This window comes from Calonectris borealis, chromosome 4, assembly GCF_964195595.1.
Source record: "Calonectris borealis chromosome 4, bCalBor7.hap1.2, whole genome shotgun sequence".
NCBI classification, from domain to species: Eukaryota; Metazoa; Chordata; class Aves; order Procellariiformes; family Procellariidae; genus Calonectris; species Calonectris borealis.
This window is the reverse complement of record NC_134315.1, coordinates 24,694,787-24,721,955: the sequence shown is the minus strand read 5'-3', so window position 1 is coordinate 24,721,955 and position 27,169 is coordinate 24,694,787.

The window sequence follows — 27,169 nt, the reverse complement described above, 5'->3', positions numbered from 1 at the left end:
GGAATGTCACCAAAGCTGAATGTGTCACCAGAGAGGCTCTGCAGGCCAGGTGGAGAATTGGTATTTCAGTCAAAACAGGAAGAAGTGATTTTTCAGTGATAGTCAGGAAGTCTACTTGGATAAAGTTGTTAGGGAACATGCTTAAATCCTTATGGTACCCAGGTGTCACTGATCATCACAGAGAAAAAAAAAGCAGTAGGAGGAGCTTGATGTGCTGCCTAGTGGAATATTAACACAAGATACCATATTATGGAGCCATAAAAAAAGAAAATGGGATTTCATTATTGCATTCAGTGTATGGAGAAAAGTTTTAGAATTGCATATAGGTTCTTGGAAAGGCTTTATTTGGACTCAAACATATAGTTCTGCTGATGCGGTTAATAAGCTTAGGAAGTGAGTGCAATGACAGGCCACCGAAATAATGAAGGTACCAGACATCTTATATTACAATATTAGAGCGTCTCTGAAAAAAATTCCAGCAATTGTAAACTCTCGGAAAGGCAAAAATAACTTCCTAATTAAAGGATGATGGTGGTACAGTTATAAGTAACAAATGAGGATATGCCTGTCATTAATATATCTATATTAAAAGAAAATTCATAGCCATTCGAGCAGGAAGAGTCTGGAACGGAGTGTTATAAAGTAAGAATAATGGAGACTAAAAAACCTTATTACTTCTAATAGTAAGCTTATTAAATATATGAAAATAGGAGATGATTTGGTGTCTCAGTATCAGGGACTATGGTCAGTGATCCACTTAGTAACTCTTATTTTGTATAAAGACCATTCCATGACAGCCACCCCAACTTTTTCCTCACAGTATCAGGGAAGAAGTTAACATTGTCAGGTTTATATTCAGGGTACCACATGCTTCTTTGGGTATGTATGAAGAGCAATCCAAGGGTGTACTTCTGGCCACTTCCCATTTTCTTACACCAACGTGGCCGCCTTTTACTGGAAGCTAATAGAGTTTAGCAGAGGAGATGAGGGCTTTCCTGTGCCAGGGAATGGTTCTGAGCACATTGTATTTACTAGTATAAGCATAGCCTGTATTTCTTAATTTCTCAGATATCATTATTTGATAAAATCTACTCTTCTCATGCTACTTGTACATATAACAGCAGTAATACAATATTATTATCATTATCATTATTATTATTATTATTATTATTATCATCATCATCATTATTTGGGAGGAGAAAGAAGTGTGCTTGAGCATCTAGGACTGCCTAACATGCTGAGGTGCAGATAGTCAGGTATCCATTTAATCTATGCCCCAAGTCAAAGTGCCTTGAACCAGTTCTGCTTAGTCCAAGAGGACTGCAATAGAGATAGAGTTTCACACACTGAAGACAAGTTATCCTGCTGATTTTGAATGAAAGTTTATAAAATCTTGCTGCTTGATATATTTACTGGTATTTAACATAATTTATTCTATAGGCTTTTGTACCTGTAATCATGTTGTAACTAGGGAATAGCAGCCCTGAATTTTTTATGCATTTTCCCACCCTTTTGTTGCTCTACAACAAAGTAGCAAAACTCCAAGGAACCTGCTCTGGTGTAGAATGGATTCTCATATCTTCATCTGTGTTCGTTGTCAATATTTTTGTGCTATATTAGATTTACCCAGATTTTATCATGTGAGGTGAGCTGTCTCAGTTGTTAAAAATAAGTTTAGGAATTTTCAGTGTCATGTTGTGTGCATCCCAATTCATATAATTTACACAAACAAATGTATGAATCATATATAATTTGTTATTCATGCTAGATATGAAGGTATATGTATATGCTTATACAGTATTCTCTTATTCATATTGCTATTCATAACAGCATTAAACATTCATATGCTTTTGGGTGTACCAGGAGCTATCTCATCAAGCTAATAATTAGGCATTAGGGATAAACTCCTGTCTCCATGGCCTGAAGCTCCCATTTTTTTTCAAAATTATGCCAGAGGTGGTTTACATGGATCTACTCCTTTTGAAAGTGAGAGTAGATTGGCTATAATGTGCATATTAGAGAAAAAGCTAGGGTACGAAGTGCTTTTTCTCTCACTCACTGCAACTTTTGGCAGTTGAAGATGCTGTAACTGGAAGGATATGGAGAAAGGGACTGGGAATATTTATACAGAAATCAGAACTGGTATAGGTGGGAAGAACATGTTTGATTGGAATGCTCCAAAGCACTTACAGGACTGAGTACAATACGTTCAGTTCACACCCAATTTATAGAATGTGCACTACTCAGGAAAAATGTGAGTATATGTTATTGCTATAATTAGCAGTAATGACATTGTTATTTCTAATAAGGAAATAATATCCATATTATTGTATTTCAAATGTAAACCAATAACTTAAAAAAATTAAAAGCCTACCCTGACATGAAAAGTAAAAGAGATATTAATCTTCTCTTGCAATGATGCCTGGAGCAAGACAAGTAATAAATTAAATATCTACCATAAATGCAATAGTATTTCAACATGCAAAAGCAAAGATAATGAAAAGCTAGGGTTTCATCAGCTAAATTAAAGGATCTAGAACCTATTCTTTATATTGTTGGTTTGGCATGCTGTTGCCTTAAGTGGCAAATCTAAATTATTTCATTATTAGATTATTTAATTATTTAATTGTTTCTTAATTTAATTGTTTAATTTGGAACACAGATTACACAGAAATATTACTATAGAGCATGCTTTCAATTTTTGTGCATAATTGCACAAATACATTTAAGTACAAAAAAATAAACATATATATAGGCTTACATGCACTTTCACATACGCACATATGTTAATATATGTGTAGCTGTATATGTGAATACAGGTGTGAACAGTATCCAGTGCATTGGTATGTGTCTTCAACTATTTATACTAATGATTAAAAGAATCCAAATCTTTCTATCTGGCTGAGAATGTTTTTGAGCAAAGAGGAAGGAGACCTGGTATACTGGACTCTGGAAGTTCCCAAGTCTTACATAAAATAAGTGAGTTCCACATGATCTCTTATGTTTCTTGCCCCCAGCTATATACATCAAGATACCTCAAATTTGTGCCACATCTTTTACCTCTTGGGATTTGCACTAAGTACATATCAGATTCTGCCCATTAATCATTAATCATTCCCAATGATTAACACAAATTAAATCTTAATTATTAGGTGGGGTCATTTACAGTTTTGTATCTAACCTGTTGTAGACATAATACCGAGAATCTAATAACTAAACACATTGACCAACACTGTGAAACATCATCTGTGGTAGAGTGGTACCTATATCGAACTCTATAATACTCGGCTTGATTGTCATGATGACAAACTATTAAAGTTTGAACTCACAGCTGAAATGTAAGTATTACATGACCTGATGTTTTTAGCAATTTTTTTCAAATGAGGGAAACCACTGGGCAAAAATGAATGTTGAGTGTCTTTTTCTCAGTATTTGCTCTTTTTATTATGCATCTGTCTTTCTGTAGAGGGACAGAATTAATCTCAGGTATCTACACTTCGTGACAGTTGGAACAGTTGGCAAATACACTGTTAATTTTCCATCTATTAGTTAGTGGATTGTACTTACAGAAACAGTCATAAAACAGATCCATTACTAAACAAACTATATAAGGATGTTTTGGCCCAGGGCACTGCCTTGTGGTTATCTTTAGAATATAACCTTTTCTATGCTAATATACTATGCTAATATTAGAAGCTCTTACGCCCAAGACCCACATTTAGATTTCCCTGGATTTGATCATTTCTAAATAATATATATACTCTGTAAATCTCTTTCCAGTCCATAGCTCTTTTTCAGTGGGGATGCAGATCTCTGAAAAACAGAATTTAAATAAACTTGCTGTCTTCTCTAGTGTACACCAGGAAATGAATTTTTTGCCATTTGTAGTTAAAGTTCACAAGCATTGGATCGACATGAAATCACAGGATCTCAGCACTTGCCTAAGCTTGCCTTCAACTAAACTGAGTTTAGTTTGTTTTTATGACTGGCCGAGTGATTGCTGCCTCACCTGTTTTATTTAGCTGAAGCTCTGTGAATGCCATCCATAACAAAAGCCTGACTGAGATCGTCATGGCAAAAGAAATAATTGCCCTTTCTGTCAGCTGAAGCTGTGCAACTTTCACATTTCACCTGGGCATCAAAGAGAATGAAGTAGACTGTGATAAGAAAACTTAAAAATAGGCTCATGGCAATCCGAAGGCTGAGGAGATACTCAGCACTGAACTTCCAGCAAAGAGGGACAACTAATGACCTGCTGTGACCCCACCAGGCGTCTGCTTGAGGAAGACTGGTGCCACTGACAGTTGGACCCAGAGAGGTGAGCATAACACCAAAGAGAAGAGGCAGTTATGAGTAAGTTTTCTTGCATAACAATTGTAAAGACATTATTATTGAGGCTGTTCTGTATTAGTTTGGACTTTGAAGTGTTATCATCGCCATAACTGGGCTAATAATTACTTTTGGGATTTTCTGGGTTGGTTTTGGGTTTTGGTTTTTTTTGGGGGGGGGGTGTTTTTTGTTTTTTTCTTTTTTCTTTCTCTTTGCTAATATTTGAAAATAAGCAAAAAAGTCTTGGCTCCCCAAACATACAATGTGAATTTTTTTGCCCATAACAAGATTCTGAGTGTAACGCTACCTTTGGGAGATCTTCACAAGTGTAACACAGGCTGTTCCCACAGCCTAAAAATATTTTGAGTGCAAAAGATTTATAATATTTACTGTAAGATAAGTGTACTTTTACAGGAAAATCAATACAGTCATCAAGAAATTTTTTTTTCTTCCAATGTGAAAATCACCACTAAGATAATACCACTTTATTTAGAAATTCAAAACGACCACATAATGCTTTTAAATATAATAAATTGGCCTTCAATTTATCATAAAATAATAGTGCATTTCATTTTACTATGGTTAAGAATAGAAAATATTTTAAACATTCATTGGACTTGCAGTTCTGACTCCTATTTTGATCCTGGCAAGACTCTACCTGAGATAAATCAAATAAATGGGTGTGCTTTCTTCTTACACTTACATTATAATTACACTAATTTAGGCCATACTCCCTTTCTGTTCCTATTTTTGAGCAGCTGAATCTCAAAATGCAGATTTCTTGAAAGAAAAGCAGCAATAAACTGTGAAAGAAAGACTTAAAGAATGTTGGATATTGGTAAACCTTGTCATTCTTTGTGTGATATACAATGAAATTTTGAAGCACATTTTTAAATCAATATTTTACACTCACTTTAAGGCACTTGTATCTGGAAAAGATTAATGTGATTTATGGGTCAAGTGCAGATTATTTAGGTCTTTTGAGGTCTAGTGATAAAATGTCATGGTTCTTTTCCTGGTCTTACTCCTGACTTTTTCTTAACTACAGAGGAAGGTAAGTCTTTTGGTTTTATTTCTTCTAACATGCAGGGAAAAATGAAATTTACCAAATTAGTTTTAGGTTTTAGTGATGGAAAGTACAAACAAACAAACAAACAAACAAGTCTGAATATTTACTGACCTCTAAATGTGTCAGCTCTTTTGTCCACAGGCTGGTGTGGAAGAGAGTCGAAGGCAAATGAAAAGAGGACAGAAAGCAAAACATGTTAGCAAGAGGACTAAGTTATGAGCAAGGTTAATATCAGAGATTGTCAGCTCTTTCCTTATAGAAATAGTGTCTCTTTGTCTTCTCTGTCTAGGAAGGTTGACTGAGGAGATGAGAATTCTCAGATAGCACATGTGGAATAAAAGACAAAATACACAAAAGATTATTATTAATGTCGCTGTAATGGATTGTAAAAATTAGGGAGCTGTACTATACTGTTCTAACTGTCATAATTCTATGCATAACTTAAACTTAGTCTTTTTTTTCTGTGCAGGCTATATAGCACTGCAACAATTTTCCAGGTCAAGAAACTTTTCGTCATTCTACCAACATCCTTTCATGGATCTGCTCAGTTTAATATCCTTGCAGTTATTCAACTTCAAGTAGAATTTTCTTTCCTTCACTAAGTGATGTGGAGTGGCTCAGTCATTATTCCCCAAGGTCAGAGTTTGAGGTTTACATTGATTGCACATGCTTTTCCTTGTGCTTTGAATTATTCCTTCTTTGCATTGTCTTATGTGACATGTACACCTTCTCTCAGCCATTCAGTCTACTATTAATTCTGTGCAATACGTAGAAACTGCTTTCACTTCACTGATCTATTTACTATAACAGTTGTGTAGAAGAGTTTATATGGACATAGAAGTTCTGTTCCTTTTAAAAAATATTTTTCTGTAAGTTGGGATGTTTTTATTACCTTTTTAATAACAATACAACTGCTTATTTAATTTTCCAATTCTAACAAGTGAAATTCCATTACTTAAATACCTGTACATGCATAAATAAGTGTATGAAATCTTAGAATATTGATGAGATAGCAAAAATGTAATAATGCTAAGAATAAGCAAAAGTTTTATAACAGAAGCATTTTTTGTTAAAATTATGTGTTATAGAATCTTACTTTATATCGGAATTGTTGAACTGTTAGACATTAAAAAAAAATTAAGATTAATTCTGGAATCCTAAAATATGTTCTGAGTATCCCTTATGCAGGACCTTCAAACTGATCTGACAAGTGGAACAATGGAAAAATCTACCTTTTCAGGAGAACTTAAAAAGTACAGACATCTAAAATTAGTCTATTTTATTCCAAGAAGTGAAATTATGTTACTTAATGTTTACATTTTATTTCTTTCTTTTTTTTTTCAATAGACCACATTTTGATTTTAGACTAGATTACCTTTCGTATGTCATTTTCTCCTCTCACAAATATGTAGACAGCTAAGTCAGGCATTCAAATTAAGGAATTTAGGTGCAATACCTAAAGTAGGAAATACCCTGGACTCAGACCTTTATTGTCGATGGAAAGAGATGCAGTCTTCCAGGTTGTCATTCAGATCTTGCAAGGATTGAATCATCCTTGAATCTGCGGACCTTTGAAATGCTGTCCAAAGTTAGTGCATCTGTGCATTTTTGTGACAAAAGCATTTTATCCACAAAGAAGACAAACATTTTGGAAGTTAAGTTTCATGTACTAAAATTTCATTTAAAAATAGTTTGGACAATGTTTAACCATACTTTGTGAAAAAGGCACTCCAGGTTTTTTTGGGGTCACCTTCCTCAGTTTCTACTGTGATGCAGAGAATTGGTGAAACTTAATTTCCTTGATTAGCCCAAGAATTCTTTCCTGTTGCCTTTCTGGTCCTCCCCGTTTAACAGAAAGGCTTTTCTGAAAGTGAAATTTTTTGGCTATTATTTTCTTCCAGAAAGGACTATTTGGTTGAACTCCATCTCTTCACTGACACCTTTTTAATAAATTATTTTAAACTTCCAAATATCAGATTTGGGGGTCCTCAAAGTCAGGGTAACTAATTTTCTTAATTTGATTTGTTTCATCACTGACACCTCTCATATATATTTATCTGGCATTTATCTAGCATATCTAGCATAGGAGGCTCAGGGGAGACCTCATCGCGCTCTACAACTACCTGAAAGGAGGTTGTAGCAAGGTGGGTGTCAGTCTCTTCTCCCAAGTGACAAGCTGATAGGACAAGAGGAAATGGCCTCAAGTTGTGCCAAGGGAGGTTTAGATTGGATATTAGAAAAAATTTCTTTACTGAAAGAGTGGTCAGGCCTTGGAACAGGCTGCCCAGGGAAGTGGTTGAGTCACCACCCCTGGAGGTATTTAATGTGGATGTGGTGCTTAGGGACGTGGCTTAGTGGTGGACTTGGCAGTGCTGTTAACAGTTGGACCTGATGATCTTAAAGGTCTTTTCCAACATAAACACTTCTATGGTTCTATGATTCTATGATTCATTCACATCAGAAATAATTTTAAAAACCCAACATAAACCCCCTTCTCTTCCAAAAAAAAAAAAAAAATCACTCTTACCTACCTTTAGCCTTTAGCATGTAGAGATTTAGCACAGACTCTATGGACTGGTAAATACCCTGCCAATCCTTTACATTCTGAAGCAGAAGCAGCTTTGGTGGTCTTACTCTTTTGTCAGTTAGCTGGCAGTTATGTGGAGGCTCATTTCTTTGCCGTTGCCAACATGTGAACTGGAATAGCTGAAACACTGCATATTCATTCTTTAGCAAAAAAGAAAACACAGAATCAGAAAATACTCAGAGGGTGAAGTCTGATTATTCTTCTACTCTGGGAGTTGTACAGCTGTGTTCTCCACTCCATAATAGGTTGCAAAGTTTTGGTCTTTTCCAGGCACTACAACATTTTAAGTTAGAATTTCTGTAATCTGTAGACCTTTTGCTGAAGGTTCACTGAAACTGATCTGATCTAGGAGGACAGTTTACTTCCTACAGAGTCCTAGGATTTTGGTTCACCTGTGAAACATATGATGGTTCTCTCCCAACTCCTGTGCTTGTATTTCCCCTCTGCAGCAGTAAAGTGGACTTCTGTGCATGTAGGCTTTGGTCCAGCATTGGTGTAAGGCTGTGGAGGAGGATCTGTACCAGAGCCCCAAGGCTTGGAAATGCTCCAGATTTCACCAGCTGAGATACAGCCTATGAGGTGTATGGCTGCATGCAGCTGTCTATCTTTTCTTTCTAGCTGCACGAGGGAGGAAGAAATAACCAAGAAAACAGTAGGAATTATGACAAATATATTGTGTAAAAGACAAAAGTATATATCTCAGTAGAAAAACAAAAACATTGAAATTCTTTCTCGCAATAATTTCTATTTTATTTTGGCTGATTATGTACTCTTTGCACCTGTCATGAGGTTTCGATTGCAAAAGAAGAGAGAAGTGGAATCTGTGCAATTGCCAATTGAAAAGGACAAATATACAGGACAAAATGGGACCCTTGATGAGAAATTCAAAACTCTCATTCTGCTCTGTTATTGATGAAACTGTGTGGTTCCAGAGAATTTTGTCATATATATTATTTTCCATTGTTTATAAACCAACAATCCTTATGGTTTTACTGAAACTGCATTAGTTTAGGTTCAACCATCCTATTCTATTCTTGATGCTTTGTCATTGTAAAACCACAAAGTTTTAATGAAACTCCTGTGCCATTGTTTAAGACCCAAGAAGGAAAGCCAGACTTTGTTTATTAGGAATGTGGATGAAGTATTTCGTATTTCAGTTGGTCATATAAATGCCAATAAACCTGAGGTTTCACATATCTATTCCTAGTCAAGTGGGCAGTGGTTTCCAGGGAGTTTAGCTGTCATATACACTGAAATAATAAACTCAATCAGAAAAAGAATATAAAATTCATAAACAATATTAGGCACAGAGTAGTCTAGGAAATGGAGTTTCACCTATACATTTCTTGACTGTAAATGGTGAAACAGTAGAAATCATAAATAATACAGGATTTTATGTTTTGCATTGTGTGAGTTTTATAGAGCCCAAATGGAACATAATAAGGAAACAGCAAAGCTCTCCCTGGGTACTTCATAAGTTGAGGGATGAATTTTCCTCACTGATGCCAAGTGAGTTTTTTTCCCCACACTACAATATTCATATAAACAGCAGGGATGCATTTAATTTCATAACAGCTATATATAACTGCTAATTATAAACATCAAGAATTGATTGATATATACCTAACCTAACAAAAATTCTGTTTAAAAGGATAACCCTCTGTGGTCCAAATTCTAGGTTTTGAGAAGTCCTTTAATGCCTTGCAATTACATGTATGTTTTGCTGGAACGTTTTCTAAAATTTAAATGATAGGTCTTCAAAAACACATGGAATAGAGAATGAGATTATGCAGAGAGACAATTAAGAAAGTATTTAGTAAGACAGGACAGACTGTGGGGATCAGGCGCAGGGCTCAGTCAGACAAGTGTACTGACCAGCTCCATTTTACAAGTGGCTGACCCCTTTTATAGCCCTTTCTGTCCGTTGTTCCTTTGTTCCTCCCCCATCCCCTTCCCCTGCACATTTCCCCATCAATTCGCATAGCACCAACGACCCTCTGCAACACCCTGGACCCTCAGGTTTGCATCTTTATCATCTGCAAGCTCCTGGTTTGCCTGCAATTTCTTGATAGCCCATCAATTAGTGTGACTGACCAGGTTTGTTTCCAGTTGTTGTCTCCCTTTCATTTGTCTGTTAGCTCTGTGTCTCTGCATGTTTTGTTTATTATTTTTCCCTTCTTCTTGTCATACCATTTTGACAAGGTCCTTGATCACATAATCTTACAGAAATAAATCCTCATTCCACATACCCTCATCAATTAGTGACTGACCAGCTTTGGTTCTCCTTATTGCCTCCCTTTGTTAATCACATTTGTGTCTCAGCATGTTTGTTTACGGCTTCCCTCTATTCTTATTATCCCCTTTTGCATTAAAAAGTTCCTTGATACAGGAACAGTTCCTCCAAATACAGGAGGAAAGGAGGGAGCAGACACTCTCCTTCCACATACCCTTACACTTAGAATCTCAAAAATTTCTCTTCAGTTAACACAATGTCTTCCCCTTAGCAGAGCAGTGGTTACCTGTACTGCAAGTGGAATCAAAGAATGGCTAAGGTTGGAAGGCACCTCTGGAAATCATCTAGTCCAACTCCCTGCTCAAAGAGGGCCACAACTTCACAACCTCCCTAGGCAACCTGTTCCAGTGCTCAACCATCCTCACAGTGTGTTTTTTTCCCCCCGCCTTGATATTTAAATGGAATTTCTTGCATTTCTATTTGTGCCCATTTCTTCTTGTTCTTTTACTGGGCACCACTGAGTCTCCTTTGTCTTCTTTATGCTGTGTCATCAAGGTATTTATACACATTCACAAGATCTCCCTGAACCTTCTCTTCTCCAGGTTAAACAGTTCCAGCTCCCTCAGCCTCCCTTACAGATGCTCTAGTCCCTTAAAAATCTTTGTGGCCCATAACGGACTGTCCTATTGTCGTTGTAGTGAAGTAGTGATATTCTGTGTTCAGAGAATGACTCTTCTGAACTCTTTTACACCATCAGAGCAAGGGAGGTCTAAAGTAGGGTGATAGGAGGTAAAAACCTCAAAAAAAAAAAGTTTGGGAAATTTTCATTTTAATCCACAAGCGATTAAACATACTGAACCAAGTACTGGTGCTGAAATGCCACAGTTGAGTCTTACCCTGCTTGAAAAAAAAATATCAGCGTATCCCAGAGTTCAGTCTGAAAACTGTAATTCTAAGTCTGGACCAGTTAGTTGCTTTTCATGGTGATCTCTGAAGGCAGAAACAAATAAATTTTTGTCCTTGTTTGTTTGGCTTCCCACATCCCTCCCACATACCTATATATATGTATTTTTTTTTCTTAAGTATTACTGAAATCTAGGTTTAGGTTGCCAGATATTCTGTGCTGAAATCCAAGGAAAAGATAAGCAGCGTTTCTTCGTCAGGCTGTGAAGCAAGTGTCAGGGCCCTGAGCGCGCCCACAGGCCTCGCTGGCCTTGCCCAGCCCACTCTGGAGCTTCCCCCACCCCTGCCCATGGCCCAGGACCCCCCTTCACCTGAGTCCCTGCCCCAGCAACGCTCGCCATAGGGCCTCCAGCCCTGCTTCTGAACTGTCCTGTCTTAACTGAGGCCCCTGGGCACAGGGATGTGGGTGTCTCCGTACAATTGTGTCTACTAAGACTAGGACTGAAGAGCAACTTCAAGTTTCTGGTTAAAAAAAAAAGCTCTTCATATAGGATTAAATTCTTAACTCTAGAGCACAAAGGACTGAGCAGGAATCAATCTTCCCTTTTCCGGAAGTAGTCAAAATTTTTGCTGGAGTTTATACCAAGTGATAGAGAGAGAAAGGCTAGAGAGGAGATGCTAGCTTGTTACTACACTAATGGGAAAAAGGGAAAGCCATAGTGCTAACTAATGACGTAGCCAATGTCTAAGAACAGGTTCTGTAACTTAATCTGCAGGACAACGGGGAATTCAGCATGGAATAGTCATGCTGATATGGACAATGTCTCTATAATTTAGCTCTAAAAAGAAAGTTTTGTAGCAATCACTTTCTCTTTTTGTCACATAATAGTAATCTACCTCTTTTTTAAAAACAAAGCAAACAGTTGAACACTGATGCAAGTGAAAAACAGCAGAACACTGAAATTATTTTATCCACAATGTTTAATTTACCCAGCTCAAAATTTTTCTTCCAGTAGGGATAAGAAAGTCAACACACTATTATCATACTCTCATTCCAACGTTTAAAGCATGCTGAAAATACTCAGTGTCCATGCTTCCTTGTAGAACTGATGGTGATAGCATTTTAAGCATCCACATTCAAATTCTCTAAAGATTTTAGCGTGCAAATATAAATACATTGTTAATAATTAAATTGCTTAGATAGCTGAAAAAATAAAATAATGCTGAATATAAGCACAGTCATCACATATGAACATTAGGTTTATTTATGAAGTGATGCAGAAATGTGCTTTTCGTTTTCATCTGGTTAGATTGAGAAATTGCTTTCCACCATCATCAACAAAACAGGACACAACTACCTCTGAAAAGCATGCGGACATAAATTGAGTAAACAATTACCTGCCATTTGAGGAATGTAACCAATTAGTAAAATTAATTATATGTGATTCTAGAAGCCAGAGATATCTGATTACGAAATCAATAAAAAATAGGTACACCCTACCCATTTTTTCACATATTAAACTATTCTAGATGAAAAAGTAGATTTCAAAATGAGAGTATTTCTAAGGAAATTAAATATATTTTAATATGTCAAAATTAAGCACTTAATTTTTTTTAACTACTTTCAATTCTTTCCACAATACATATGTATTTTTTCACACTTAGTATGATTCTGATCAATGTTCTACTTTGATAATCTGTTATTTTTCATATGGAAAATAGTCCTTTGGAAAAATTTCTTCCTTTTATTCTCCTGTGGTTTGAGGTATTAAGTGTAGGATATGTTTAAGTACACTGTAATTATCAATCTATTTATCTCTTCACTCATTCCCTCTTCTGCAATGTGTTCTTTAGCAATGCCACTCTTAAAGGCTTCTTTGGCTAGCTATTAATGTTATTTTTCTTCATCAGAAACTGAACAAATTTCTTCCTTCTCTCCAGATGGGGATTATGTAAAATACAAACTCTACACTTGTGCTCCTTTGTGTACATACGAAGACTTTACAAAGTCTAATGAGAAGATCTAAGTAGGCCTCAAGGTAGATATGTTTATTTTTTAATAAAGGATTGACAATTACAAATTTTGAATCAGATAAGGGAAAGTTTTGTAAATTGAGTTCGGAGGTACTGTCAGTTTTAAAGTGTTATCTCATGAATTATCAGAATACCTTTAATTGAAATAAAGATTTGTAATAGAAGAAAGGTTCCTTGTATTTTTTCTCCCTGAAGCATACTATTTAATTCATTTTTTTTTAGGCAATCTGGATTTAAAACTGAGGAAATTAAATGGCATTTTTAGAAATCCAGAGGATTTGATACAACATCTCTTCTCATATGCAGGTGATCCTCAGAGAAGTTGGTTGTGTTATAAATTAGGGATTTGCCTTTGACAGTGTTCTAAATTAATAGGAAGAGCTACCAGAGTAATCACACAATAAGGGCATGTATTCACAAGCAGGAACAGATGTATGCCAGCTCTGCCTACAGTTAAAGCTTGTGGCAAATCAGCCAATCTGAACACACATAAAACTGCATTAAACTGCACCTTTTACTGAAAAATCATATCCCCAAGGTTTATTTTTCCTATGCCATGAAGTTGTTTAAACTTATGATTTAATACTGGAAAATCTCTGGTATCAGTACCATTAAACTAGCCAGATTTGTAATAGTAACAATTACAATAATGATAGTGTGCAAATTACTGATAAATTTGTAGTCTTATGTCATGGAAATATGATATCTATGTTTTATGACCAGTTTCTCAAATTGCTTAGAACTGTTATGTGTCATTACTTTTTCAGCTGGCCTTCCTCATTTTCATTTGAGAATTTGTCTTATTTTCCCCAGAGCTTAATTCTTTTATCATAAGATTCAATGGTAAATTCCCAGTGAAGAGCAGTGAGAAGGAGGATAAGGGTATTTTGGTACCAAATGTATTCTTAGAAGAGTTAAGAAATATTTGTCTCTTTATGGTTTTAAAGGGTAATTGAAACTGAAAATTTCTCTTATTAGTCAAACCAAAATTAGATCAGGTCCAATTCATGAGCAGAAAACAGATGGAACTACCTTAAAATCAAATAAAGTAGCCTCTAATAATGAAATGCTTTTGTTGCTACTATCAGATGTTGCTTGATTGTGAAGTTAGCTGCTTTCTGCTTCATTGGATGGACATTTAATTACTTACCTTATGTGGCCAATAAGAGTTCTGCGAATGTGATAGGAAAGGAGACAGCTCATTCTGAAGCAAAGGGCTGTCACTAGAAGAGAATTAGCGTCTAAGTTATGTTTTGTCTCAAGTGTTATTGTTAGCTGGTAGGAGCATTCTAAACTGACATGAAATACTTTATTTGTGTAAAGGCAGGATTGCTACATTACTTGAAAAAAAAAAAAAGAGCTCTGTCATTTGAAAGGGAGACATATAATCCGGAAACAGATCAAAGAGGCAAAATTTTAATTCTACAAAAACTAGGAGTGTCACAAACATTAGGCTTCCTGACGTCCAGGTTTTATTCCTTCTTTTAGTTGATCAGACCTTTTGAATAAATACAACACTGATGTTTCTAAAGATTTTGTTTACAGAGGAAACAAATAACTACTTTTTTTTTCCACAAATAAAGTCTTAGAATGATAAATGCAGAGAGAAACTGAAAAAAAAATGGTTTTGTGTTTTGTAAGTCATCAGATGGAAACGTTTTGTGAAACAGCAGGGTAGTGGTCTTTACTTGCCACTCAGAAGAGATTCTCTTCTTTCAGGTTAAGTGTTTGGTCCTTGAGAAGAATTATCTTGACACCTGGTAAGACCATCTGTGCTCATAATTCTGTTTCCTCTTTGCTCTTAAAATGTCCTTGGATATCAGCTTGTTGAATGTGGAAATACTACTTTAAAAACAGTAAAAATGTAATAGCTCATATGTCCGTAGTCATATGTAGCCTAGCAACCCAGTAAATGTAGTACTGCATTAAGCTAACAACAGAGGCCACAAGGCTTGTTAGACTTTTTTAGAACTTGCTTTGGCCTGTCTGGAGCTGTGTTTTATCTTATTTAGCTGTAACAAAAATTATCTAAGGGCCAGATGACTGTTATTTACTTTGTTTTAGCTGTTGTACAATTGTTGCATAATGCTTATTACTGTTAATATTTTTTTAAGTAATAGATAGTAGCAACAAGTGTTTCTTCTGTATGGAAAGAACTACCTATGACCTTGAATAATATGCAGTGTAGTGTGACAGCAGAAGCCTTGAAAGTACAGACACAAGATAATACTGGAGTTCCTGGGGTTGTAAACAACTAACTGATGGTCGCTTACTGGTTTTTAAAGGGATACAACCTTGTGAACTGCAGTAAAAGCAGTAAAAGCAGTTTTAGAAGTAATAAAAAAACCCCAAAGAACAAGTATCCAACATGTGTAAAAACACATGATATATGGTAAATTTGCATGGAATTGTGAACCAGTGAAGAAAGTACAAGGTACAGAGTAATTTCTGTATGTTTGATAACATTGCAAGTGGACCTAAGAGTGAGGAAAAAGAAACCATCCATAGTCCTCCTGGAAAAGGATTTGGGGTATTGATGATCTTTTCTACACTCTCCCCAGCTGAACTGTAGGACCCCGAATGGCAGTGGAAAGCTAAGCATGACACAAGAGAAAGGGGTATCATTTGTAACTGATGGGGACGTACATCTATATTATCTAACAAATATTCTGCTCAGTCATTGAAAATTACTTTTACCTGTTGTCAGGTAAGATTGAGACCTGTGACTTCATGGTTAAATCCTTTAGTGACAAATTGTTTATTCATATCTTGACTTTAAATTCCACAGTTTTATGACTAAGTCAAGTTCCCAGGTGCAGTCTGAAAGAGTCTCCTAATTATGAGCTACTTTAGAAAATTAAAATGTTCATTACCTACTGCTTTATGGGAGGGTCAGGGGACACCAAACAATTCTCTGTACAACTATGTGTGTCGTCTTCTTATGCTAAATTCAGATCTTGGCTATACCTTTGAAACTCAGGTAACGGTAACTACACAGCTGCAGATCCAATTTGTATGCTTCACTAAGTGTTAAACAAATTAGGAGGTTTCAAGTAGGGAGAAAATACTCCCATTTTACTTCCTCAGTGGCTTCCACCAAATCATTTAAAGATTTATTCCAAAATAAAGTCCAGAAGAGAAACCTATTTTTCATGTTACAGAAAGATAGCTTGAGTATTTTGATACTCACCTGTTTTATTTATTGGAACATATTTATTGGAGTCTTCTATGTCTTAGGAGTGACGTCTCCTTTAGAAATGTGCTCCAAAAAAAAAAAAAATTTGCGCAAAGAAGAAGCTGTGTTGCATATAGGGGAAAGAAAACCAAACACAGTACCTTTCAAATACAAATAAATGTAAACCAATATAGAATTAATTTCTTGAGTCCACAGACCAACAATTGTAACTATCCTGCCTCCAGACAATAAACATGTCTTTCTTTAGGAAACAGCTTTTTTAAATCTAAATTATCTCATTGAAGATAACTAGGTGTTGATGTTTCCTGCCATTTAAAGCTAGGCCTACATATCTTATACTAAGCTCTTCGAAATTAGAGGGTACAGCAGCCTCCAGGTGACTACAAGTGGGAAAGGTGCTTATACTTTTTTGCTGCTCTGTGAGACTGAAGATTGCCAAATCTTTGCCTCTCCTGTTTTTTAAAGCCTGTTTTGAATATGTGGAAGGGAATTTGGATAGAGTATGTGAAATGGCCATTTGGAGTACTGTAGCAGCACATAGAAGACTGAAAAGCCTGTCTCTAATGTATTCAGGCACTCCTTTCAAGGGGAGAGGCACATCATAGTTTGAGGAAGTATATATTAGCCAAGATTATAAACACTTCAGAAAAGTTTTTCAATATAACATTTTTTATCATGTTTATCGGATGCATGTCTTCCCCAAAACATAAAATCACCGTATCTCTGCATTAACTATAGTTTTCTGTGATATTCATAAATTGGATATATAGGTGTACCTGCTGTACTCTGACAATAATTTCTATGAAAATCAGAAAGACTGTAGCCTTGTCACTGCAGACATTCCTCTGGAAAAAAACTCATACTCTCTTTTGATTGTTAATCAAGAAATGATATTTAACTCACTTTTCACTAAAGGCTTATCCATCCACTCCAGCACAACACAGACTTCAAAACAGCAGGTAATTTGTTGAATTACAGTACATGCTGTCTCTCTGTTCTATGAGAATCCATTAAGATCAATTAGTACTTCTATTTCCATAGAGCCTTTCATAACCATTCTCTCAAAGTACTTTGCAAAGATTAATACAGCACATTTTCATGTCACTTATAAATCATGATTTTGTTATTATTGCTTACTAAATAATCAGTAACAGTCTGAAAAGTTAGGTTCTGAATTATCCTGGAGCAAGTAACATAGCACATTCATTGAAGATACTTAATAAGATAACTTCACAAAGCCTTGATCAAATGACTTCTTCCTCCTACCAAGATCGAAGGTGCTGGCAGAAGCATCTGGTTCAAATTCAATCAACTGTCTGAGAGGAGGGTGAGAATGAGTAATTATTTGAATTAATGAGTTCAATTAATTTTACTTTTCATGCTGCATAGCTGAGTAGATGGGGTTGATGTTTTTGGGATGGGTTATTTTGGTTGGGTGGTTTTTTGGGGTTTTTTTTTTGGTTTTTGTTTTTTTAAGGGCAGGCATGTTTAGGTACTGTAATGCTTTAATATTTTGTGAGCACTTCATTACATTGCCATATCTGACAAATGCAATGAAAAGCCAAGACTTTCATCACGTTCAGTAACTGTAAAAATTTAAATTCTTGCACTGGTCTTGGTAAATATTCTCTTCTTTCTAAAAATAGCATAGATCAGAATCACTCAAAAGACTACTGAAAGGACTTCTTTGTGTATACAGAATCTCTACATTTCTTTCACAATTGATTCTATTATAGCTCTCTGATACTGCCAGTGAATGTTTGTTACATGAAAGGTAAAATATTTTTATTACAAAACTCAAATACAGAGACAATGAAATCACACTGGATGTATTAGAAAAGTGAGAGTATATACAAATAAATACAGGTGAAAAAAAGTCTTTTTAACCAATAATGTCATACAATACTGTGATTTGTCACACATTTTGTCTGAGTTTCTAACTCATTCTGATGAATTCACAAAAATAAAATTCACTAATACATGTGTATTTTCCATTTGATCCTTGGCAGGTACGTGCTCATAATTTATATTTAGAAAATTCTGTGAAATATTTTATATACATATATATATACATGTATGAAAGAATATTCATGTATCTTCACCCTTATTTAAGATTCATGCTTAAGCTACGCAGCTGCAGCATATGTATGAAGTTTGAATATTCTTTCTTAAAATGGTGAATGCTGACACTCCACTCCCATATATGATGTGTAGAAGTACTTTTGTTGATCTCAAAAGGGCAAATACTAAGACAACTTGTATATTCCATACAAATTCATAAGCTTTCTTTCTGTAAAAAAATCTATATGTATGGACCTGTAATCACATGAAATTCGTTAACTTTACTGAAATTCAGTTGTGCTGGCTGTCTTGATTTTTGTAGATTTTGGCTTAAAATTAGTGAAGAGATAACTAAATTTATAACTTGGTTTTGCTGGCCTTGTCTCTATTCTAAGAATTTAGGACTACTATATTCACATAGGCACATTAGACTAATTTCTTTACTCTTCACAATCTGTACAACTTTTGAAAGTAAAACTCACACAGACTAGTCAGCATTGCTCATAATCTTCATTGGTTTAATGGTAAAATAATTACTGACTTCAATAGCAACACAGTTTGATAATATGCATCTTTCAGCTCTCCTCTCCCAGCTAACTGTATCTTTTTAGGTAGCTGTTTCTGTAAACAGTATGACTGTAAGATCTGTACCTCATAATTTAAATATATCTGCCATCTGACCTACTCATCTAAAGATCTACTGCGAGTAAAAAAGCCTTCTGATTAATAATTTAAGGAAGTCTTTAGAGGAAACTATTACGTTTGTCTCTAAATGATCAGTGATAAGAAAGGACAGGCATTTTAGATTGCCGCTGGCAATGAAAAATGCAATATAAAGCACTGCAATCTTAAAGGATTACATGTAAAAAGCTAAAATACCGTATCCATTTTACTACTTAAATCTTCATGCAACATCTGCAGGTACTGTAAAAAAAATGGTCTTCCTTTTCAGACAAATCAGTCAAAATGTAAATGATGAAAAACAACAGCACAAAACCTATAAAAAAAAAATGAAACACATGATTTCATTGAACAACTGTGGCTAATGAAAATAGTGTTCAAAAACATGCTAGTTGCTCCACAAAGTTTTTTTCCACAAATTGCCTTGAAATTTCTATGATGAATCTCTTCCAGTAGTGTAAGACACTAAAATTTTTATTTAAAATTATTTATTTCTCGGTATTTACATTGACCTTACTGAAGTAAAATTGGCAAAAGCAGTGGAACATATGGTTTATACCTTGCTTCAAAGACCACTCAAACTTCAGTTTCAATAAGTAAGAACTTATCTTGAACCATGCCTTAGAACATGGTTCTGGTTTTAATGTAGACAGAATCATTGCTGCAAATTTTGAAATGAAATTTTGGTATTTATAACTGAAATTTCTAGGGGAAGGAAAGACAAAGGAAATGCACTGTCTAAATATTTTGTCATATATCTTTGTGGAATTAGCTGGTACTGAGTTAGTGACAATTTAAAAGCTATCTAAAAGCCACTTTTAAACTATTTATTAGTGTTTTGACCTATAACTGGCCAGGGCACTGTCTCTAGTCTCCAGCTAAAAAGGTGTCTCTGAGGCAGGGAATTGCAAGGAGAGATAAAAAAGAAAGCATATGTTAGTTCAAAAGGAACTTGAAGAATTCAATAAGTGTTGCAGTTTTAGATCAGCGGAGGCCATTCTGGTTCTCCTGGGTCTAAAATGACCGAAGCAAGATACAGCTAGCTACTCTGAAAAACAAACATAACCCATTTATTTTTTTCTCCTTATTTGAATGTCTGTCTTTCTCAATTAATTGCCATTGGCTATATTTTCTTCAGTGATTTGTCAAGCCTCTCAACTCCATATGGAATCTAACATTTTAATTTAGTTTAAGTAAGTTTAATGAACTAACAAATTGTGGGTAAGTGTGTGATAATGTGAGTGATTTGGGGTCCTGTTTTACTGCTTTTTTTAATCTGCTTAAAGCCCTGTTTGGTGATAACAGGCATTCTCCTCACTCTCAAAATATGGATCAATTAAGAACATTACTTCCATCAACTGTATTCACCTCAGACTGAAAAAGATTTGTGCCATTTTAAGCAACCTATAAATGCCTGTTGCCTTAAAGAGCGAGGAATCTTAGCATCTGTCTTAGCATTGGTCTTAGCATCTGTCTAAGCATTTGAAAGTCAAAATTGTCATTTTAAGCTGCTTCTTGGGTTATCACTTTTATTTCTGTGTATCAGTACTGATGCCTTTCTAAAGGGTTGCTTATTAGGGTTAACTTTGTATGATAGATTTGATGAATTGAAAACCTTTTCCAACAATCAATTTTTATTTTAAGTCCAGGTCATTTCAAAAGACTGTGAAGGACTAAAACATAGTCATGCTATAGATACAAATTATAACCTATTATTCACTGGCCCTTGCAATAGATTGGCATCCACTGAAAGAGGTGTTCAACCTTTGTTCACTTGCTTTAGGTTGCAAGCATTCACTTTTCCTGCTCCAATTCCATCCAAAGAAAACTGAAATAAGATAAAAATGCTGCCACTGAAACATGTAGCAGATCTCATATCACAGAGGAAGGAGGACCACAGCCAATGTTAAGGGTAGATGGCTTCAAGATTGCAGAGTATATAAGGGCACTCTCTTACTGCTAAAGCAGCCCAAGGGATTATGAATCTGGTCTTCTACAGGGAATTTCTATATAACTGTAGATTGCATCCCTGTTCTTCTGTTTCTTCACTTTTGTTTCTCTAAAATACCTCTGTGTTTTTCAGAAAGAACAGTGTCTACGGGGAGGCAATCCCCCATCAAAATGAAGCAAGCCTTCTATGGGCTCTTTACATATGAAAGGGGGGGAAAAAAGTGATATATCTTTATTTATAATATGAATGGCTTCCATCTAAGTGCTTTATTCAGGGTGTTCCTGTGTCTTTGTAACATTTGTGGATGTAATATTTTATAAATCGATATATTTTTAACAGCTACAAAAGTACTGTATTGGATTACTCAACTTCTGTTTCAGCACAACATTTGTTTCTATGGCGTATCATGAAATGCCTGTATCATGAAATGCTTTGAATGTACAAGTTTGTGCAATCTAGAAATTAAAATGTCAAAAATCAGCATGAAGAGATAATAATTTAAATAAATGACCTTATTTTTGTTTCAGCTACTTTTTTATCTACTTCCTATTTGTACCACTTCAGCTACTTTCTAAAGACTTAACAGAACCTTAGTTTTATATAATAATTTTCCATACGCATCTGTAATTATTTCCACTCAGAAGATTAAATTGCTCCACAAATTGGTGTTACACGTACACATACATATGCAGATGCACATGCACATGCATATACACAGCTGCCATAGCTAGCAATCCTTTAAAAAAACAGTCCCTAAAAGAAATCCCAAAAAGAATTCATAGACTTAAAAGTAAATGTTTTACATTAGAGAAAATCTTTTTATGTCAACATTATGTCATTTCTAAATAGTTTTAAAAACACAGTGTTGTAGTGTAACCTACTAATCTTATTTAGCAAGGTAAATTGTTTAAATCAAAATACCGTATCTTTATTATAGAAGTTACGATTTCCTGTTTACGATCTACCAAACAATGACGTTTGGGTTTCACAGGCCACAATGTTAAATGCATATGCAGAACTGTTTACTTCAGAACATATTGCCAACACGCTTATGTTTCTGTTGATAAAATTAGAATGCTGTGCACAGCATAAAGACAAGTCTAAGAGATATGACTGGGAGTGTTGAATTTAGCTGATTGCTACATTCTCATTTTATAAGCAGCAGGAAATCTTTAATTTCAAGAAAGTATAAGAATAGTACTTAGATTTAAGGAGAAATATTCTGTGATGTTTTACATAAAATAAGTGGTGGCCTCTTTTTTTTTTCCCCGCAAAAGGAAAAGAATTCAAACATTAAGAGATTTACACATTTCACTAGGAGACAAATCTTCTTTTGAAAACTGTTTGGAATAACTAAATCTTATAATTTCACAAATATTAAAACACAGTCTTAAAACATTTTTGGAAGGGCAGGTCCATGCTAGCTTCATATCCAAAACCTCTTTTTTTTTAAGTCTGCTTCAGCTTGACTTCTTCATACTTAACCATGACCACAGAGCAGACCCTATATAAGGTCCCAGTCCTACCAGAGCTACTAAACCAGCCTTTGCCACTGTTTGCACAAGCTTTTGTTGTTGCTAGTGACTCTGACAAAGATCAGACCCTGGAGGTTTACCTGAAAGCACTTCACATGGAATGAAGGAAGTGGTCAGACACAGGCAGGGAAGAATCTGATGTTTATGAAAATCAATGTTTTCTCCATTTGACTTGTTAAGTGAAGAGGGATGACAGCATTTTGTTGAATGATGAACATAATTCCTCCTTCGTCATGCACCTCCTATTACCGGCCACAGCAGCACCTGCAGCATAGTCTGATTTTCTCCCCATTTAATATGAAGGGAGATAAAGAAATGGTACTGTATCTAACTCATCATTCTCATTTGGGATGGCTGGCAACAGGTCCAGAAGTTCCCCATAATGTAAGACTTACCAGATATTCAAGTAGTGCTTTCTTTCTGGGTCCTTTCAAAATTTTCCTGAGCAGTGGGTTTTCTGAGAACCTCATCTAGCTTCATGTTTCTGTTGTAAAGTTTATTGGCCACTTGGATGTCAGACTTGTTGCTGTTACTTTACTTTGCAGATGTCATTGCAACCAGCCTTTGTGTCTTCTCTTCTTTTCAGCTCCTCTCATTGTAGATATCAACATCAAGACTGTCATAACAGAAAAAAAAAAGAAAGAAATTGAACCAGAGTCTGTCTGCAGAGAAGATGCTCCTAATTCTAAAGCCTACTCTGAACATCTGAAAGTAAATCCTATGCTAATAATGTCAACCTGAGCAATAGATATTTTATTTTCCAGGTAAAATTAACATTCATAAGGGACTGTCGTGGTTTACCGTGGCAGGCAGCCAAATACCACACAGCCGCTCGCTCACTCCTCCCCACCCCACCAGTGGGACGGGGAGAGAATCGGAAGGGTAAGAGTGAGAAAAACTCGTGGGTTGAGATAAAGACAATTTAATAGAACAGAAAAGGGAAAATAATAATGATAATGATAGAATATACAAAATGAGTGATGCACAATGCAATTGCTCACCACCTGCGCTGACCGATAACCAAGTAGCAATTGCTACTTCCTGGATCATGCCTACCATTCATATACTGAGCATGACGTCACATGGTATGGAATACCCGTTGGCCAGCTGGGTTAGCTGTCCTGGCTGTGCTCCCTCCTCCCAGTCTAGCTTGATAGGAGAGGGTAGTTGTCCTTGACAAGGTACTTAGCAACAACTGAAAACATCAGTGTGTTATCAACATTCTTATACTGAATCCAAAACACAGCACTAGGAAGAAATTTAGCTCTATCCCAGCCGAAACCAGGACAGACACCAAAATAGCAAACGAGGCAACTAGAGTAGCAAGGATCAACTCTTGTTTAGACTGTTCAGAATATGAAAAAAGAGACTGAGCTGAAAGTGGATTTGTATTCACAAAGAAATAGGGTCTCAGTAGAATTAATGATGTATTTTTTTCCAAATGGAGATGTTCAGAGTCCAACATTTCTGTTACAAAGACTCACAATAACTACAAAGGTATGTGCCATTATAGTCCAGTCTGAATTGTTCGTCCTAAGTATTAAGTTCTATTCACTTAATAATAAAAGATTTTCTTCTGTGGCCATTTCTATTAGTCCATCTGACAACAGGTCCTGAAGGGAGGCCAAAGTTTGCAGTCCAGCTGAACAGAATTCATGGATGCCTGAGTATGTGAGGCTCCACTTCCACACTGGAAGACTCCAGGAGAAAAATGGTCATAAATTTTGGTTTTTTTTTCTTTTTAATGACATTTTCACATGGATTAAGAAAATGACACTTGAAATTGCTAAATTGGACACTACTGATGTTTTTTGCCTAATATGACTTAAGTATTAGAAGTCCACAGCTTTCTGTAAAACGAACTGACAGCGTAAGCAGTTGTTTTGGTGAATTTGCTCTAGAAAAAAACAAATAAAAAAAAAAACCCAACAGCAGTCAACAACCAAAAATAATTAAGCCCACAGAGGAATAGACAGCAGGGTCTTGGCAATGTTATTCTCCTATTGTTTGTCCTGCCAAATAAATTCAGGCTTGAGGGGTTTTGGATTTGTATCAAATATTTGGAAACAAACCTGTCCATTTCCTCACTGCATCTGATTTTCTACATGTTACCCAACAGGGCATAAAATCTGAGAATTCCTCTCTCACAGTGAGGTTTGTTAGGGATTGCAAATTAGAAATGGTGAGAACACGAATGATTCGCTTGTTTCTGAAAGCAATATTGGCTGATTCAAAAAGAATATTTAAATATACATAGCAAAATGAGTTTAATTTTAAAAGGTTTAATGTAAGTAATCAGTTTTCGGCAACAGTTTGGAGATCTTGCTACTAAAATGCAGAACTGATAACATGCATTTCTGTATAGAAAGTCCTATAAAGGTCATACCCACAAAAGCACAGTTACCTAATAGACCTTTTGAGCTGTCTCCCACAAGTGGTGTAGTCCTGAAATATTAGAATGCCGCTTTTATCTCTTACTCCCTTAATATTAAAATGTTGTACTATAAATAAATATGGGAAAATGGAGGCTAGTACAGAATTTGGCAGTCTTCTGGCTAAACAAGACAGGCGTTGTTATTGATCTAGGCGTTATTATTGATCTATTTTCATATACATTTTGGTTTTTAATAATGTCAAAGGCACTAAACACATGGGGAAGGCACTCATTTTCATTACTTTTATAAAACTAAATAAAATATTATTTCAGGTGAGAATAAAATTAAAATGCTACAGATTAAATTAATTTCTTACTTCTGTTCTTCCCTAGATGAAAGGGATAGAACATCATCCAAATATATGCTTCCATACTTCAATATATGAAGTTTTGCATTAATATAACTCCAAATATGGCCATCCAGCTAAGATTCTGGAAGCTTGTCCAAATGTAATATTTGTTGCTGACTTTAGACATTTATATTAAGCATTTAAAGTCAAAGCTATATAATTGCTGGGTCATTAAATTATTTTAAAAGTTTTATGGTGCAAGATAATCAGTATCATGGAGCATGAGAACAAAAGAGGAACAGAAGTTTTAGTTGCCAAAAGCAAATACAGAAAATGAAATCTTCTCTGATGTGAATAGCAGTATTGTTTGGTAACGTGGCAAAGTAGTAAATACCTTTCCATTTCTGTGAAGATGGAAAGATGAAGAATAGCTGCTATTGAGTCAAATAAAGATTTTCAATTAAAGAAATGCTTCACACATTAAAATGTATTCCTGTAGAGCGGGATATGAAATATCAAACAATTATAGCAGAGATCAGAGTTTTTTACACGCTATGTGACTCAGCCATTAGTGCCAGAGGTGATTATGAATTCCTTGTTAGACAGAAAGATCTAAGACTTGTAAAAGGTTTTTGTTGCTGACAGGCAGATATCTTTTTTTAATAATTAAAACATGTTTTTAAACACTTTTTTTAATATTTAAGTTAAACTATTTACTTGTCATATTTGCACTCCCGAAGAGTGGCTTAGAGGGCAATGGAATATGTAGAAGGTTGGAGAAGTATAAGGTTTAACCACTTCCATGGTTCCATGGCAGAACTAAAATCCAGCTGTCCCTTTTAAAATTATTACTGTTCTATACTTTCCACCAGCACTGAGGAGTTTTAGATGGGAATCATCACTAGAGTATCCAGTTTGAGGGGTACCTAAATGTTTCTATCTCTGCTGAAGTGAGGCCTTGGTGATCTGTATAAAATAAGTAAAATCAAGTAAATGAAGTAAAAGTAAATGAAGAACTGCTTTTTTTACAGAATGGTTCTCTGGTCAGGACATTCAGAATTCAGTTCCAATAGCTTCTTCATAGTCAATTATAAATTTGTAATGTCTGCATATATATCATGAGACTGAAGGCTATCATAATACAGATAATTCAGAAGCTGTATGAATGGATCCCTTAAACTTAGTTATTTCTGTCCATTTGCTTTCAAGACCTTTGCTTTCATTCTTGAAAGGAAGAGAAACAAAATCATGTAACAGTGTTGTCTCCTATAAAGTTTAGGCAGAGTCAGAAAACACCACATGATTTTAAGCGATCTAAGAAACTGTAGCATAGATTCACTTCATTTCATTGCTGCTAGCTTTTGATTTAAGATTGCTTTATCTTGCCAGAAGTGTAAAAGGCAAATGAATAATGATGAATGGGCTATGATGTCATACAGAACTAATGGCAATTCAGCTGAAGAGTTTAATTAATATGGCACATAAACAGTTTTACCTGTCACTGCAGTTCTGACCTTGCAGTTTCAGGCACAGGTAGATAACTTAAGAAATAGCAACACACAATCCAGAAGTAAGCTTATTTGTATCCTTGACATGTGACAGAACAGCTATAAGTGTAATTGAAATATATGATGCATTTGGCATTGATGCAGATACCTAATTTTGATGGTGTAGGAGAATGACCGATGTGACATTTTGCTCATTTTCCTCAGCTGGAGCTTGTACAATTTCTCAAGAGTAAATGACCTTACAGTATTATGTAATATAGTCTTGACCCTGACTGTTACGGCAACTCAGAGTGTGAACATGCAGTCAGCAAAACAGCCCTAGAAGTTAGCTGTAATTTACAGTGGGACAAAATCAACT